The sequence below is a fragment of the Oncorhynchus mykiss genome, chromosome 8 (assembly GCF_013265735.2).
Source record: "Oncorhynchus mykiss isolate Arlee chromosome 8, USDA_OmykA_1.1, whole genome shotgun sequence".
NCBI classification, from domain to species: Eukaryota; Metazoa; Chordata; class Actinopteri; order Salmoniformes; family Salmonidae; genus Oncorhynchus; species Oncorhynchus mykiss.
In genome coordinates this window covers 86,055,915-86,075,499 of record NC_048572.1, presented here as the reverse complement: position 1 = coordinate 86,075,499, position 19,585 = coordinate 86,055,915, and the positions used below count along the sequence as shown (strand labels likewise).

The window sequence follows — 19,585 nt, the reverse complement described above, 5'->3', positions numbered from 1 at the left end:
GAGATTCATGATTTATTTTTTTACTTATTTACACAATTTGAAATTATAATATGAGATGTGACTGACAAGGTATTGCATGGTTTCAAACCAGTAGGATATAGTGAATTTTCTGATTGACTGATTTATTCATGTATCATTATACATGATGCATGCCTTATTGAACCAATTTATAGGGTTTTTTTTTCTTCTAAGTTTGTAATCGATGTTTTGCTGACGTGCTCAGGGTTTGTGAAGAGCCACCTGTCAATGCAGGACAACAAAAAAATCTGAAAATATCAGAAAAAAACAAACCACGGCTTTTGTTGTGGTGCTGTCCGGAGTTTCAAACGGTCACTGAAAGATACTTGCGTATCCTAGGAAGAAAAAAAAAACTTATACTATAGGCTACTTCAACGCTCTGTTCGTCATTAACGGACACAGTTTTGTAGCGTTGACCCTCCGATTCGGTTCGGTTCTCTCTCCGTCCCGGATTTGGCAATACAACAACATTAAGCGTTTTGTTCTAACCCACTCCTCACGACACTTGTTCCACTGTTCGGCACCCTGTAGGGGTGAATGTGACATCGATGACTCCTCGCCGCGGGGAGCCACATACAGCAACCCCCGCACCACCGCATCCTGCTTCTGTGCCCGGAAAAACGCTCAAAAGTCATCACATTGTGCATGGTCTATTTCAAGGAGTTCCCATTTGAGTTTATTTCAATGACTGTTGAACTTGGAAAGGAAAGGTAAGCGCTTGATTTCTTTATTGGCCTCAAGAATACATGAACAATGCGTAACAGGCGTTTTTTTTACTGTCTGCGTTTCTCATGTGTAGAGAAATTACTAGTAGGCTAGGGAATGACACTTGCATGTCCAGTGATCATGTAATACATTAGTCCTTTGATATGTCGATGATGAGTTGTTTATCTATTGATATTGTTATATCTGTCTTATTATCTACATTTTATAATTGACAGATTAGCAAGGTAAGTGTTGGTATGCCTGAAATTACGCATGAAAAACAGCTACATTTTGGTTTACACGAACTCAATAAATTGTTATCGGAAGATAATAAATTACTGTGAGGTTTTATTCTGAAATATATATATTATAGAATAATACAATAATATTATAGAATAATATAATATATATATTATTCCATTGACACATATAGTGGAAACCACACGTGAAATAGACATTTTCACATTTTATAGATGGACAAATTTGGTCAAGAATGCGATGCCACTGATATTACACCCCTTCATCTCATCATCCCCCAATGTCTTCCCCGGTATAAACTCGGTTAGGCTACTCCATGTATAAAGAATATTCTCCTATCTCTTATCAGTCCATATCTCGGGTGATTTCATCTCTCCCCTTTGGTGATGGTTCTCTCTAGGACCCAGAAGAGTGGGAGAGACAAGTGTTGAAACCAGAATACGTATCGCCGTTCCTAATTACCTCACATTAGGAAAACATATATTGGTTATCTTCAGTCTAGTCCGTCACTCTTGACTCTTGTTGGGCAGATACAAGTGGTACAGAGGCAGGTGCAAGCCTGCGATTACCCCACTCGGAATACGCTATCTGTCTGGCGCTCTGTGGTTCTGTTCCTTCGCGAATCAGTGAGCAGAGATCACGAGGTAGATAGGTGGGTTTTATGGGGTTATCACGAAAGCTCCCGAGACCAGAGGAACGCCCGCAAGGTGAAATGACACAATATATCATCTGCATCCTGAGAGGAGGTCTGCGTTGCGTAAAACAAGCGGATGATTGAGGATAAACTGGGAGGTTTCCCGTGTCTCGGGGTGATTCCAGTGTCTCAGGAGTCGCGTCTGAGCGGTAATAGACGAGAGAGACCTAGAGAGAATAGGTTGTTTGCGCTGCCGGGAGGTCCCGCTCTGCATGAAAAGGAGCGATGCAAAAGAGATTCCCAAGGTAAGAAGAAGTAGAGAAATAACCGATTATGAAGTAAAAAAAAAAAAAAAAAGTTGAGGAGCTGTATCGGTATTTTAGCTCTTCATTTAATATTCAATCGTTTTTAGGACGAGAGCTGTGTTTTACCCTGTCCGTTGCTTTCTGAATGCGCGCTTTACGCATAGGACTCGTTTGCCTGTTGTGATATAGATTTCGATTTTACAAAGACTTTTTCAAAATGGGAGTGTGACAAGGACTAAATCAGATATTGCAATATGTTCCATGACCTCTTGCAACACACTAACTCGGTAATTAAACTACGTTAAGCCCAAACCCGTTCCAAGGTTGCATACTGAACTTTTTGAATGGTTAGGACAGGTCATTTCCAGTCCACCTGGGAAACCTCTGAGTATTCCGTTGCTAAAGTGTGATTCTAATTGAAATACAAGTAGTCACGCTCTTGCGAATTTGAACAAAATTGTATGCAATAGTCAACTATTTTCCAAATGTGAACAAATATCTGATTTAAATAGGCCAATTTGTTACATTTTTGTCAAACAAAGTATATGGTGAGCCATGGGCATGCGAAGTATATTACATTTATGTTTGTTCATCTTTGAGTTAATTTCTGTTCTGAGTAACAATCCAGGGGCTATGGTTCATACTGAGCAGACAGGGGTTGTACAGGCTACAGACATAGCTGATAGTGTAGAGACTATATACAGGGTTGAGGTTGTAGAGACTATATACAGGGTTGAGGTTGTATAGACTATATACAGGGTTGAGGTTGTATAGACTATATACAGGGTTGAGGTTGCATAGACAATAAACAGGGTTGAGGTTGCATAGACTATATACAGGGTTGAGGTTGCATAGACTGTATACAGGGTTGAGGTTGCATAGACTGTATACAGGGTTGAGCTTGTACAGGCTACAGACATAGCTGATAGTGTTTAGAATAAAGACAGGTTGAGGTTGTAGAGACTATATACAGGGTTGATGTTGCATAGACTATATACAGGGTTGCGGTTGTAGAGACTATATACAGTTGAGGTTGTACAGGCTACAGACATAGCTGATAGTGTTTAGAATAAAGACAGGTTTGAGGTTGTAGAGACTATATACAGGGTTGAGGTTGTATAGAGTATATACAGGGTTGAGGTTGTATAGACTATATACAGGGTTGAGGTTGCATAGACTGTATACGGGGTTGAGGTTGCATAGACTGTATACAGGGCTGAGGTTGTATAGACTATATACAGGGCTGAGGTTGTATAGACTATATACAGGGCTGAGGTTGAAGAGACTATATACAGGGTTGAGGTTGTATAAACTTTATACAGAGTTTAGGTTGTACAGACTATATACAGGGTTGATGTTGCATAGACTATATACAGGGTTGATGCTGCATAGACTATATACATGGTTGAGTTTGTATAGACTACAGACAGGGCTGAGGTTGTATAGTCTATAAAGATGGCTGACATTGAAATTGTACAGGCTAAAATCAGGGCTGAGGTTGTATAGACTATAGACAGGGGTAAAATAGACAGACAGAGCTGAGATGGTATGGACTAAATACAGGGGTTATATACACTATAGACAGGGCTGAGGTTGTATAGACTAGACATGTGTTATATAGACTGCAGACAGAGCTGAGGTTGTAGAAACCATAAACAGGGCTGAGTTTGTATAGACTATAGACATGGCCGAGGTTGTGTAGACTATATACAGGGGTTATATACACTATAGACAGAGCTGAGGTTGTATAGACTAAATACAGGGGTTATATACACTATAGACATGGCCGAGGTTGTGTAGACTATAAATAGGGCTGAGTTTGTATCTACTATATACAGGGATGAGGTTGTATAGACTATGGACAGGGCTGAGGTTATATATATACTATATACAGGGATGAGGTTGTATATATTTTATTTGGGGCTGAGGTTGTATGGACTAGACAGAGCTGAGGTTATATAGACTGTATATAGGGCTGAGGTTGAATAGACTACAGACAGAGCTGAGGTTGTATAGACTATAGACAGGGCTGAGGTTATATAGACTACATACAGGGGTTATATAGATTATAGACAGGTTGAGGTTGTATCGACTGTTGGCAGGGCTGAGTTTGTATAGACTAAACATGTGTTGTGTAGATTGCAGACAGAGCTGAGGTTGTAGAGACTTTAAACAGGGCTGAGTTTCTATAGACTATTGACGGGGTTGAGGTTGTACAGACTATAGACATGGCCGAGGCTGGGTAGACTATAAATAGGGCTGAGTTTGTATATACCATAGACAGGGCTGAGGTAGTATAGACGATTAACAGGGCTGAGGTTGTATAGACAGAGCTGATTTTGTATAGACTACAGACAGAACTGATGTTGTACAGACTATAGACAGGGCTGAGGTTGTATATACTATAGACCGGGCTGAGGTTATATAGACTGTATAAAGGGCTGAGGTTGTATAGACTATAGACAGGGATGAGTTTGTATAGACTATAGACAGGGCTGAGGTTGTATATACTATGAACAGGGCTGAGGTTGTATAGACTATAGACAGGGATGAGTTTGTATAGACTATAGACAGGGCTGAGGTTGTATATACTATGAACAGGGTTGAGGTTGTAGAGACTATAGACAGTGCTGAGGTAGTATATACTATGAACAGGGCTGAGGTTGTATAGACTATATACAGGGCTGAGGTTGTATATACTATATACAGGGCTGAGGTTGTGTAGACTAGACAGGGCTGAGGTTGTATAAACCCAGCCCTGTCTAGTATACACACACTATAGACAGGGCTTAGGTTGTAATGACTATAAACAAGGTTGTATAGACTAGACAGGTCTGAGTTTGTATAGACTGTGGACAGGGCTAAGGTTGTAGAGACTGTGGACAGTGCTGAGTTTGTATAGATTACAGACAGGGCTGAGGTTGTATAGACTATATACAGGGCTGAGGTTGTATAGACTACAGACAGGGGTTATATAGACTATATACAGGGCTGAGGTTGTAGAGACTTTATACAGGGCTGAGGTTGTAGAGACTACAGGCAGGGCTGAGGTTGTAGAGACTACAGACAGGGCTGAGGTTGTATAGACTACAGACAGGGCTGAGGTTGTATAGACTACAGACAGGGCTGAGGTTGTATAGACTACAGACAGGGCTGAGGTTGTATAGACTACAGACAGGGCTGAGGTTGTATAGACTACAGACAGGGCTGAGGTTGTATAGACTATAGACAGGGCTGAGGTTGTATAGACTATATACAGGGCTGAGGTTGTATAGACTACAGACAGGGGTTATATAGACTATATACAAGGCTGAGGATGTATAGACTACAGACAGGGGTTATATAGACTATGGAAAGGGCTGAGGTTGTATAGACTACAGACAGGGGTTATATAGACTATAGACAGAGCTGAGTTTGTAGAGACTATATACAGGGCTGAGGTTGTAGAGACTATATACAGGGCTGAGGTTGTATAGACTACAGACAGGGCTGAGGTTGTATAGACTACAGACAGGGCTGAGGTTGTATAGACTACAGACAGGGCTGAGGTTGGATAGACTATAGACAGGGCTGAGGTTGGATAGACTACAGACAGGGCTGAGGTTGTATAGACTATAGACATTGCCAAGGTTGTATAGACTACAGACAGGGCTGAGGTTGTATAGACTACAGAGAGGGCTGAGTTTGGATAGACCACAGACAGGGCTGAGGTTGTATAGACTACAGACAGGGCTGAGGTTGTATAGACTACAGACAGGGCTGAGGTTGTAGCATTTCAGGTGAAGCTGGTTGATAAAATACCTCACAATGCATTCCAGGTGACTACCTCATGAAGCTGGTTGAGAGAAAGCCAAGAGTGTGCAGAGCTGTCTTCAAGACAAAGGGTGGCGACTTTGAAGAAACTCATGTCTCCAGCATTTTCTGATCGTTTAACACTTTGTCTAACACCTTCTTGGTTACTTCATGATTCCATATGTGTTATTTCATAGTTTTGATGTAGAAGAGCGCTGGAATGAGTAGGTGTGTCTAAACCTTTGACTGGTACTGTAGATAGAGCGGAAGGTAGAGGAATACAGAGATAGACAGAAGGGGGCTGGAAGCGGATGCCACGTCTGTGTTTCCTGCCAACTGATCACGTTCTGGCGGGCTCTGGCTCATAGGGAAGGCATGGATGGGTGTTGGACAATTGAAATCTCTGTGTGTGTGTGTGTGGGGGGGGGGATTTACAGTCATCAGTCCACACAACAAGCATTTGCCAGCTCAATTGGCCCAATAACATGTTCGTTGCTGGATTGGGCTGAATCAATACATGCAAACAGATTTTAGTTGCACTATGTGAGATTGTAATGTCTTGTGGAATAATTAATCAAATAATCTATACGCATTTAAAGATTTACATCTCAGACTAAATATCAATATGTTAGATGTCTGATGATTAACCTTGTAATTTTATTTTTGTTGCACATATTCTTATTTATTATTTTTTTTATATATTGTTTTCATTTATTGAAAGCAGTAACTTCCCTCAATGTACTCTGAACACTTCCTGACTCTAAGACCAAGAACATGTATTCCAAATAGCTTCTGAGGTTAATAATTGTATATTAGTTATTGTGAAAATATATATATATTTTTTTTTTTTAATTTCCTGAAAAATTTTCTGTTTTGAGAGAGAGGATGTTTTTATCAGACAGTGGCGATATGCTTGCGCTGCATATACATTTCTTATGGCTGAAAGTGTGAAAGGAAAGGAGAAGATGTTTGAAGCTTCCTTCACTCTTCTGTTTGAAGGCTGTATTTCATCTACAGAGAGATTAACCTGGAGAAGAGACCCCTAAGCAAGCTGGTGCTGGGGCTCTGTTCACAAACAGACCCCACAGAGGACAGAGCAACACAATTAGACAATCAGAGCAACACAATTTCTTGACACATTGGAAAGAATTAACAAAAGAACAGAGCAAACTAGAATACTATTTGACCCTAAACAGGGAGTACATAGAGGCAGAATACCTGACCACTGTGACTGACCCAAAATTAAGGAAAGCTTTGACTATGTACAGACTCAGTGAGCATAGCCTTGCTATTGAGAAAGGTCGCCATCGGCAGACCTTGCTCTCAAGAGAAGACAGGCTATGTGCACACTGCCCACAAAATGTGGTGGAAACTGAGCTGCACTTCCTAACCTCCTGACAAATGTATGACCATATTAGAGACACATATTTCCCTCAGATTACACAGATCCAAAAAGATTTTGAAAACAAATACAATTTTGAAAAACTTTAGATAAACTCATATCTATTGGGCATTAATAGCAGGAAGATTTGTTGCCACAAGAAAAGGGCAACCAGTGAAGAACAAACACCATTGTAAATACAACCCATATTTATGTTTATTTATTTCCCCTTTTGTACTTTTGACTATTTGACCATTTGCCCATTGAATTGAGAGAGAGCGAGAGAGAGCGAATCAAATTTTATTTGCCAAATGTGCCAAATAAAACAAGTGTAGACTTTACCGTGAAATGTTCTCCCACTCCTTGAAAGCGACAGTTCTAGCCTTTAGCTCGATGCGGATGTCGCCTGTAACACATGGCCTCTGGTTGGGTTATGTATGTACAGCTTATCGACAGGTACTCTACCTCAGGCAGGCAATACCTCGAGACTTCTTTAATATTAAACATCGCGCACCAGCTGTTATTGACAAAAAGACACACCCACCCCTCGTCTTACCAGAGGTAGCGTCTCTGTTCTGCCAGTGAATGGAAAATCCCGCCAGCTCTATATTGTCCGTTTCTTCGTTCAGCCACATCTCAGTGAAACATAAGATGTTACAGTTTTTAATGCCCCGTTGGTAGAAAAATCTTAATACTAGGTCATCAATTTTTATTTTCTAATGATTGTACGTTTGCAAGGAGAAATGGAAGGCATTGGGAGTTTACTCGCTCTTCTCCGGATTCTCAGAAGGATTCCCGATCTGCGGCCCCTTTTCCGGCGTCTTTTCTTCACGCAAAAGGCGTGGATCTGGGCCTGTTCCAGTGAAAGCAAGAAATCCTCCTCGTCTGACTCGTGAAAGGAAAAAGGTTTCTTCTCGTCTGTGGTGAGTAATGGATTTTATGATATCCAGAAGTTATTTTCGGTAGCAGCAACATTATGAACACAATAAGTTTTTAGAAAATGTGTTAAACAAAAGGGAGAATGTAAAACGTCAGCCATATTCTTCGGCGCCATCTTGGGTATGAGAGGGGCATGTAGAGAAAGAGGCCGAATGCCATCTTTAAACACTCCACCATGCCTGACTGGCCAATAGGATGAGATGATAGCAGACACAAGCGGGTGTTTCACACAACTAAAAAACAACAGAAGAGAGGATTTAAGATAGAGAGAGTATAGAGCCAGAGGTTTGTCTATCTGTCTCCCCCTCTTCCTCTCTCTCTCTCTCTCTCTCTCTCTCTCCATCTCTCTCCCTCTTTCTTTCTCTCTCTCTCTCTCTCTCTCTCTCTCCCGCTCCCTCTTTTTCTATCTCTCTCTCTCTCGAACATAAAGAGATCTGGTGAAATATTTATGAATTTTAATATAGAATGCACCCTAGCAGCCTTAGCATTTTCTTCTTGCAACTTTGGACCTTGAAAATGTTGTTATCCCCAGTGCATTAGTCATTGGTGTGTGACCGAGTGAGTTCAAACCCTGGTCTCCTGTGTTGCTCAAGACTGTGTTAGCCCACTGAGCTAAAGCCTAGACATTAGTATCATCTTATTTAGTGAGATGAAAAACCACACTGTGGTGTGGTTTTTGCGTCAAAAGCAACATTCCTTCAGCTGCAAAATATCTTACTAATACTATTACCATATATTTTAAACTGTCAACATTTAGCTTGATCAGGTTGTCCTGGCTCATTCAGCTATTCCACCACCATGGAAGAATCTCTCTCTCTCTCGCTCTCTCTCTCTGTCTCTGTCTCTCTGTCTCTCTGTCTCTCTGTCTCTCTGTCTCTCTGTCTCTCTCTCTCTGTCTCTCTCTCTGTCTCTCTCTCTGTCTCTCTCTCTGTCTCTCTCTCTGTCTCTCTCTCTCTCTCTCTCTCTGAATGACATCCAATATTCATGTAGTCAGCCCCATCCACTATCGCTTAGCGTTGAATTTCTCTTTTTCCCTTTTCCTAATGCAAAACAGATAAGAAGCAAGGCGGCTCCACGGCACCACAGATTCACTCCAGTGATCAGAGAGAGAGAGAGAGGTAAGTGTGAAACATAATCTGACCAGTGGAATAATGAAACTCAAGCATCCGATAATGGTCGGGAGGTTTCTATCTAAATGGTGATTATGGTGATTTCCCTCAGCCTAGCCATTATCAGTTCCTGGAACCCCCTGCAGTTAGAACAAATATAATCACCCACCATTTTATTTGTTTTATTATTAAACAGACTAACACACCATTTTCTACACTTTATCTCACTTTATCACATCACAGTCTTCCCTCCTCCCCTGGGCAGCTTCCTGGCCGGTGACTTCATCATATTCAGTTCTGGGATAGATATCAAATTTGTAATTGGCTTCTTGTTACAAGACTTCTTGATTGATATCAGCACATTTAGAGAGACAAACCTTTCACATTCTGTATGGCGACGCGTGTACAACACGACGCTCGGCATCTACCCAGATTTAGCGAATTAGCAGTAATTTACTTAATAGTTCTTAGTTTATTCACTCAGTACAGCCTGATGTACACTCTAAATAGCAGACAAGAACTCCTGGATATTGAAACACAATGCACAAAGAGAGTTTTTTTTGACAACTTACAATTTCTACTGGAGATCGCGAAGACACCCCGGGAGACTGAACAATAGCAGAGAGGAAGTACCTGGAGGCGGCGCTATTGGGCCAGAGGGGAGCGACGTCTTCAGGGCTGATCGCACAGCAGAGGACTCTGGTAAGACCAGAAGAGGTGGTCTCTGCATTTATGTAAACAAAGCATGATGTACAGACTAACATAACCGGGAGTCACTGCTCAACCAATATGGAGCACCTGATGATTAGCTGCAGGCCTTTCTTATTGCCTCGGGAGCGTACATCCATTGTTGTTACTGCAGCCTATATACCTTGCGGATGCTAATGCTAAATTAGCAATGAAAGAACTGCATGTTGCTATTAGCAAACAGCAAACTGCACCTCCTGATGGTGCTTTAATTGTTGCAGGGGGTTTTTAACCACTCAAATCTGAAAACTGTTTCTCCCAAATTCCACCAAAATGTCTCCTGCCCCACTAGAGGAGACAATACACTAGACCACGTGTATAAAAACGTTACCCAGAGGCTTACAAAGCCATTCCCCTCCCCCACATGGGACAGTCTGATCACCTTTCACTGTTCCTGCTCACCAAGTATTTACCCCTCATAAAAGGCGTGAAACCATCAGTGAGGACAGTCAGTGTGTGGCCAGAGGGGTCAGACTCATTACTACAGCACCAGTTTCAACATCAGAGACTGGAGATTGTTTGCGATGCGGAAGCCTACAGCTCATCCAGGGCCAACCTGAAAAAGGCCATCAAGATGGTTAAACATGACCACAAACTGCGGATTGAGGAGCACTTCAACAACAACTCCGACCCTCGACGCATGTGGCAAGGCATCCAAGCCATCACAGACTACTGGCCAAAAAACCCTACCCCTACGTCTTCATCACCGACGAGTTAAACAGGTTCTATGTTCGCTTCGACAGGGACAACAAGGATCCAGCCATCAAAGCTGAGCTCCCCTCAGATGAGCTCCCCCTCAGACTATCCATTGCAGATGTTTTGTCTCCACTGAGCAGGGAGAATGCACACTAGGCTTCTGGTCCTGATGGTGTCCCCGGTCGTGTGCTCAGAGCATGTGCTGGGCAGCTGGATTAGGTCTTCACTGACATTTTCAAGCTGTCACTGGCCCAAGCGGTTGTCCCCACATGTTTTAAGACCGCAGCCATTGTGCCAGTGCTGACGCATTCGACCGCATAAAGCCTGAATGACTTCCGACCTATTGCACTCACCCCCATGATCATGGAGTGCTTCGAAAGACTGGTTTTGGCCTACCTTAAGTCCTGCCTCCCTCCCAACACTGGATCCACACCAGTTTGTCTACCGACCGAACAGGTCTACAGAGGATGCCATCTCCACAGCTTTGCACTCTGCCCTGACCCATGTGGACAAAATCAACACCTATGTGAGAATGCTGTTCATAGACTTTAGCTCAGCATTCAATAGGTAATTCCCTCTAAGCTGGTCACCAAACTCCATGACCTAGGGATCAGCCCCTCTCTCTGTAACTGGACTTAGGACTTCCTGACCAACAGACCCCAGTCTGTCAGGTTAGACAACTTCACTTCCACAACCCTGAACCTGAACACCGGTGTGCCACCGGGCTGCGTGCTGAGCCCCCTCCTGTACTCTCTCTTCACCTAAGACCATGTTCCTGTACACGGACCATTGTCAAGTTCTCAGATGACACCACGGTGGTAGGCCTGATCAGGGACAATGACGAGTCAGCCTACAGGGAGGAGGTCTAGCACCTGGCTGCATGGTGCACTGACAACAACCTGATCCTCAATGCAAAGAAAGCCAAGGAGCTCATTGTGGATTACAGGAAGTCTAAAAGCTGCAGCCACGCCCCAGTTCTCATTGATGGCACTGAGGTGAAGCATGTGCCCAGCTTCAAATTACTGGGTGTCTACATCTCTGAGGACCTCTCCTGGACCCGCAAGACCTCAACCCTGGTCAAAAAGACACAGCAGCGCCTGTACTTTTTGAGGAGGTTGAAGAAGGCCTGCCTGTCTCCCTAGGTCCTGGTGAACTTTTACCACTGCACGGACGAGAGCATTCTGAATTATTGCGCCACAGTGTGGCTTGGCGGATGCTCCGTGACCAACCGAAAGGCCCTGCAACGGGTGGTGAAAACCACCCAGCACATCACTGGTGCCCAGTTCCCTGCCATCGTAGACCTCTAGCACAAGTGGTGTTTGCGTAGGGCATTCGCCCTCCTACCATCCGGCAGGCGGTACAGGTCTCTACGTTCCCGCACTAGCAGGCTCAAGAAAAGTTTATTTCCAGCTACTGTAACCCTGCTGAACTCTGTGGCACGGCACCAGCCATATCCACTCACCCACATCTTAGTACTGCCTCTCAGGGACCTTGTTGCTCTACTCTCTTTGCACTCTTCACTGTCCTACTGGACTCTGATTATGCTTTGCAAAGTCTGATTAAGGACATTATTCAGTTGTACATGTACATGTCTACCTCGGTAACCTCATTGCTGCTCTCCCTGCATTTCAGTTGCATGCCTCCTTGCACTTTCAATTTCCTTCATTGCACATTTAGACTTGCCATTTGCCTTCACTGCATATTTATTATTTATTTATTTTATTTACATACATTTATTTATCATTTAATAACATACATTGTACTTAAATGTTTCACTTGTACATTTTTTGTACTCTTTTATTTGCACTTCTGGTCAGATGCTAACCTCATTTTGTTGTACTGTACTGTACTTGTTCAATAACAATAAAGTTGAATTTAATCTAATCTAAATCTCTCCCTCCTCTCTTTTTGCTTCCTCCTTTCTCCTCCCTCCCTTTCTCTCCCTCTCTCCCTTCACTCTCCTCCTCGTTTCACCTTCATCTCTCCCCTCCTCCCTCCCTTCTCTCTCTCCTCCTCCTTTCTCACCCTCCTCTCTTTCTGCTTCCTCCTCTCTCCTCTCTCCCCTTCTCCCTCCCTTCTCTCCTCCCCCCTCCCTTCTCTCTCCTCCTCCTTTCTCACCCTCCTCTCTTTCTGCTTCCTCGTCTCTCCCCTTCTCCCTCCCGCCCTTTCTCCTAACCCTCCCTCTCCCCCTTCTCCCTCTCCTCGCTCTCATCCTCCCTCCTCCCTCTCCTCAATCCCTCCTCCTTCTCTCTCCTCCTCCCCTTTCTCACCCATAGACGTATATCTAATCAAGGTTGTCAGTCATACATTCCTAACATGTTTCATTTGAAATGTTCAGATGTGGATGAATTGCAGAAATTATCGTGTCTCCAGTGTAAAGAAATATTTCAGTCTTTTCATCAATGTCCGCATCCCAAACTATTCCCTTATACAGTACACTACCTTTGATGAGAGCCCTAGGGGGACCTGGTTAAAACTAGGGGACTTAAATGGATCCTCAGTATTTTGGCAGGATTGATCTGCTTCCCCAGAGTCAGATGAACTCATGGATACCATGTTTATGTATCTGTGTCCAGTATGTACAAAGTTAGAGGTATTTTTCTGAGCAAATTCTAACTAGAGTTTAGGGCAATGACTCAGTCATGTGTATCTACTTACATGCTAGCAGATACCTATACACTCTTAGAAAAAAAGGTGCTATCTAGAACCTAAAAGGAATCTTCGACTGACCCCATGAAATAACTATTTTTGGTTCCAAGTAGAACCAAAAAGGGTTCAACCGGGAACCAAAAAGGGTTCTCTTATGGGGACAGCTGAATACCTATTTTGGAACCATTTTCTCTAACAGTGTAGACTTCCAGTCATTGAGCTAAATCTAGTTAGCATTGGCTCGCAAAACTACCTCTAACTTCCTTCATACTGGACACAGAGACATACAAATTTGTACCCACGAGATCATCGTTGCCAAAACCTTGAAGTATCCCTTTAAACAGAGTGTAGTCAGAGCCTTTTCGGCTCCGGAGTCAGTCCGCCAATGTAAAGAAGTAGAAACTGGTGCTGCTTGATGTGTTTGGATCCCAGTTCTTATAAATCTGGGCCAGTCATCTGGGTTCTATTAAGAATGGTTAAATATGCAGCAATGTTAAAATGGCAGGGAACAGAAAACATATTTAAGATGTCAGGGAATAGGAGACATGTTAAGATGTCAGGGAATAGGAGACACGTTAAGATGTCAGGGAATAGGAGACATGTTAAGATGTCAGGGAATAGGAGACACGTTAAGATGTCAGGGAATATGAGACACGTTAAGATGTCAGGGAATAGGAGACACGTTAAGATGTCAGGGAATAGGAGACACGTTAAGATGTCAGGGAATAGGAGACACCTTAAGATGTCAGGGAATAGGAGACACGTTAAGATGTCAGGGAATAGGAGACACCTTAAGATGTCAGGGAATAGGAGACATATTAAGATGTCAGGGAATAGGAGACATGTTAAGATGTCAGGGAATAGGAGACACGTTAAGATGTCAGGGAATAGGAGACATGTTAAGATGTCAGGGAATAGGAGACACGTTAAGATGTCAGGGAATAGGAGACATGTTAAGATGTCAGGGAATAGGAGACACGTTAAGATGTCAGGGAATAGGAGACATGTTAAGATGTCAGGGAATAGGAGACATGTTAAGATGTCAGGGAATAGGAGACATGTTAAGATGTCAGGGAATAGGAGACATGTTAAGATGTCAGGGAATAGGAGACACGTTAAGATGTCAGGGAATAGGAGACATGTTAAGATGTCAGGGAATAGGAGACACGTTAAGATGTCAGGGAATAGGAGACATGTTAAGATGTCAGGGAATAGGAGACACGTTAAAATGTCAGGGAATAGGAGACACGTTAAAATGTCAGGGAATAGGAGACATGTTAAGATGTCAGGGAATAGGAGACACGTTAAAATGTCAGGGAATAGGAGACATGTTAAGATGTCAGGGAATAGGAGACACGTTAAGATGTCAGGGAATAGGAGACACGTTAAGATGTCAGGGAATAGGAGACACGTTAAGATGTCAGGGAATAGGAGACACGTTAAAATGTCAGGGAATAGGAGACATATTAAGATGTCAGGGAATAGGAGACTAGTCCAGATTTGTTGAAGGATTTATTTGAAGGATTCTATTTATTTTGAATAGTTGATGAAGCCATAGAGTAAAGCAGTTATTTCCCTTGAAAATAAAGATGTCGTTATAAATTGGAGACTTTGTCTTGAAAGCAGCAAAGAACTATATTAAGTCAACCGCAATGGAAAAAAAATCATAAAAAGATACCCTTGTAAAATCAGAACACCTTCGGTTCAAATATAGGTGTTACCAACATGTAATCAACAGTACCTTAACTCTCGCTCAGAGCTGTCCTATATACTCATTCTGAGGTTGGCATTCAAATGTGCTAATCTATTTTGGTTTATTTTTGCCTACACCTATTGGCAGGCTTTACATTACTGACACACACACATGCACGCGCACACACACACACGCACACACACTTTGTTAATCACAGCCCTGTGCACGATCTCTAAGGTTAAGGATGTTTCTAGAGTTCGAGGACCTCATGATAAGCTGCAGATCATGCTATTTATCAATAAAGTGTATCTATATTTTTCCATAGGTGTCTATTTACCACCTCAAACCGTTGCTGGCACTAAGACCGTACTCAACGAGCTGTACACGGCCATAAACAAACAAGACAATGCACACCCAGAGGTGGCGCTTCTACTGGCCGGTGATTTTAGTGCATGTTACTTGTGCAACTAGAGGTGACAAAACTCTTAATCACCTTTAATCCACACACAGAAAGTCATACAAGGCTCTCTCTCGCCCTCCAGTTGGCAAATCTGAGCATAACTCTATCCTCCTGATTCCTGCTTAAAAGCAAAAACTAAAACAGGAAGTACCAGTGACTTGCTCAATACAGAAGTGGCCTGTTGAAGCAGTTGCTAAGCTACGGGACTGTTTAGCACAGACTGGAATATGTTCCCGGGATTCATCCGATAACATTGAGGTGTTTAATTAACACATCCGTCGCTGGCTTCATTAATAAGTGCATCGACGACGTCATCCCTACAATGACTGTACGTACATTTCCCAACCAGAAGCCATGGATTACGGGCAACATTTGCTTTTAGTTAAAGGCTAGAGCTGCCGCTTTACAGGAGTGGGAAACTAATCCCGACACCCTCCTGTACTTCCTGTTCACCCACGACTCCAACAACATCATTAAGTTTTGCAGATGACACGAAGGTGGTAGGCCGGATCACCAACGACAAGAAACAAGTGGGGGGGTGGGAGGGGCGAGCACGCCCCCATCCACATCGATGGGGGGCTGTAGTGGAGCGGGTCGAGAGCTTCACGCTTCTTGGCGTCCACATCACTAAGGAATTAACATGGTCCATATACACTGCAACACAATTGTGAAGAAGGCTCTAAAACGCCTCTTCCCTCTCAGGAGGCTAAAAAGACTTGGTGTGAGCCTCATCACTGCTTGGTATGACAACTGCTCAGCGTCCGACCGCAAGGCGCTACAGATGGTAGTGAGTACGACCCAGTATATCATTGGGGCCGAGCTCCCTGCCATCCAGGACCTCTATACTAGGAAGTGTCAGAGGAAGACCATAAAAATGGTCAAATACTCCAGCCACCTAAGTCATAGATTGTTCTCTCTGCTACCACACATCAAGTGGTACCAAGTCTGGGACCAACAGGACCCTGAACGGTTTCTACACCCAAGCCATAAGACTGATAAATTGTTAACCAAATAGTTACCTGGACTATTCTACCCCTAAACCATAAGACTGGTAATGTCACGATTTCCGCCGAAGTTGGTCCCTCTCCTTGTTCGGGCGGCGTTCGGCGGTCGACGTCACCGACCTTCTAGCCATCGCCCGATCCACTTTTAATTTTCCATTGGTTTTGTCTTGTCTTCCATCACACCTGGTTCCAATTCCATCAATCACATGTTGTGTATTTAACCCTCTGTTCCCCCCCATGTCCTTGTCCGTAATTGTTTGTTGTAGTGCTTGTGCAACGGTATGCTGGTATTTACCGGGTTTTTTGACCCATTTCATGTATTGTTCTGTTGACGGTTGTTTATGGATATTAAACGACACCGTTGTAAATTAGTTTCCGCTCTCCTGCACCTGACTTCTCTGCTGCCAGTAGCATCGCATTACAGATAAATAACTACCTGGAAACTATAGTTATAACTACCTATAACTACCTGGAAACTGTAGTTATAACTACCTATAACCACCTGGAAACTATAGTTATAACTACCTATAACTACCTTGAAACTATAGTTATAACTACCTATAACTACCTGGAAACTATAGTTATAACTACCTATAACTACCTGGAAACTATAGTTATAACTACCTTTAACTACCTTGAAACTATAGTTATAACTACCTGGAAACTATAGTTATAACTACCTATAACTACCTTGAAACTAAACTACCTTGGAACTATAGTTATAACTACCTATAACTACCTGGAAACTATAGTTATAACTACCTATAACTACCTTGGAACTATAGTTATAACTACCTGGAAACTATAGTTATAACTACCTATAACTACCTGGAAACTATAGTTATAACTACCTATAATTACCTTGAAACTAAACTACCTGGAAACTATAGTTATAACTACCTATAATTACCTTGAAACTAAACTACCTGGAAACTATAGTTATAACTACCTATAACTACCTTGAAACTAAACTACCTGGAAACTATAGTTATAACTACTTATAACTACCTTGAAACTAAACTACCTTGAAACTATAGTTATACCTACCTATATAACTACCTGGAAACTATAGTTATAACTACCTGGAAACTATAGTTATAACTACCTATAACTACCTGGAAACTATAGTTATAACTACCTGGAAACTATAGTTATAACTACCTATAACTACCTTGAAACTATAGTTATAACTACCTATAACTACCTGGAAACTATAGTTATAACTACCTATAACTACTTGGAAACTATAGTTATAACTACCTATAACTACCTTGAAACTATAGTTATAACTACCTGGAAACTATAGTTATAACTACCTATAACTACCTGGAAACTATAGTTATAACTACCTATAACTACCTGGAAACTATAGTTATAACTACCTATAACTACCTTGAAACTATAGTTATAACTACCTATAACTACCTGGAAACTATAGTTATAACTACCTATAACTACCTGGAAACTATAGTTATAACTACCTATAACTACCTGGAAACTATAGTTATAACTACCTATAACTACCTGGAAACTATAGTTATAACTACCTATAACCACCTTGAAAGTAAACTACATTGAAACTATAGTTATAACTACCTTGAAACTATAGTTATAACTACCTGGAAACTATAGTTATAACTACCTATAACTACCTGGAAACTATAGTTATAACTACCTATAACCACCTTGAAAGTAAACTACATTGAAACTATAGTTATAACTACCTTGAAACTATAGTTATAACTACCTGGAAACTATAGTTATAACTACCTATAACTACCTGGAAACTATAGTTATAACTACCTATAACTACCTGGAAACTATAGTTATAACTACCTATAACTACCTTGAAACTATAGTTATAACTACCTATAACTACCTGGAAACTATAGTTATAACTACCTATAACTACCTGGAAACTATAGTTATAACTACCTATAACTACCTGGAAACTATAGTTATAACTACCTATAACTACCTGGAAACTATAGTTATAACTACCTTGAAAGTAAACTACATTGAAACTATAGTTATAACTACCTTGAAACTATAGTTATAACTACCTGGAAACTATAGTTATAACTACCTATAACTACCTGGAAACTATAGTTATAACTACCTATAACTACCTGGAAACTATAGTTATAACTACCTATAACTACCTGGAAACTATAGTTATAACTACCTATAACCACCTTGAAACTATAGTTATAACTACCTGGAAACTATAGTTATAACTACCTGGAAACTATAGTTATAACTACCTGGAAACTATAGTTATAACTACCTATAACTACCTTGAAACTATAGTTATAACTACCTGGAAACTATAGTTATAACTACCTATAACTACCTGGAAACTATAGTTATAACTACCTATAACTACCTTGAAACTATAGTTATAACTACCTGGAAACTATAGTTATAACTACCTATAACTACCTGGAAACTATAGTTATAACTACCTATAACTACCTGGAAACTATAGTTACAACTACCTATAACTACCTGGAAACTATAGTTACAACTACCTATAACTACCTTGAAACTATAGTTATAACTACCTATAACTACCTGGAAACTATAGTTATAACTACCTGGAAACTATAGTTATAACTACCTGGACACTATAGTTATAACTACCTATAACTACCTGGAAACTATAGTTATAACTACCTGGAAACTATAGTTATAACTACCTGGAAACTATAGTTATAACTACCTGGAAACTAAAGTTATAACTACCTGGAAACTATAGTTATAACTACCTATAACTACCTGGAAACTATAGTTATAACTACCTATAACTACCTGGAAACTATAGTTATAACTACCTATAACTACATTGAAACTATAGTTATAACTACCTGGAAACTATAGTCATAACTACCTATAACTACCTGGAAACTATAGTTATAACTACCTATAACTACCTGGAAACTATAGTTATAACTACCTATAACTACCTGGAAACTATAGTTACAACTACCTATAAATACCTTGAAACTATAGTTATAACTACCTATAACTACCTGGAAACTATAGTTATAACTACCTGGAAACTATAGTTATAAGTACCTGGACACTATAGTTATAACTACCTATAACTACCTGGAAACTATAGTTATAACTACCTATAACCACCTGGAAACTATAGTTATAACTACCTGGAAACTATAGTTATAACTACCTGGA

At 41.3% G+C, this 19,585-nt stretch overlaps 1 long non-coding RNA gene across 1 annotated transcript in view; it reads left to right on the top strand.

Moving 5' to 3' along the window:
• Positions 1 to 1,510: 1,510 nt before the first annotated feature.
• LOC110530823 overlaps positions 1,511 to 19,585 on the top strand; it is a 24,153-nt gene continuing 6,078 nt past the window's right edge. Inside the window, exons 1-3 of the long non-coding RNA XR_005052992.1 lie at positions 1,511 to 1,920; positions 7,881 to 8,016; positions 9,087 to 9,150. This is a non-coding gene — a long non-coding RNA (uncharacterized LOC110530823). The remainder of the gene's footprint in view (positions 1,921 to 7,880; positions 8,017 to 9,086; positions 9,151 to 19,585) is intronic.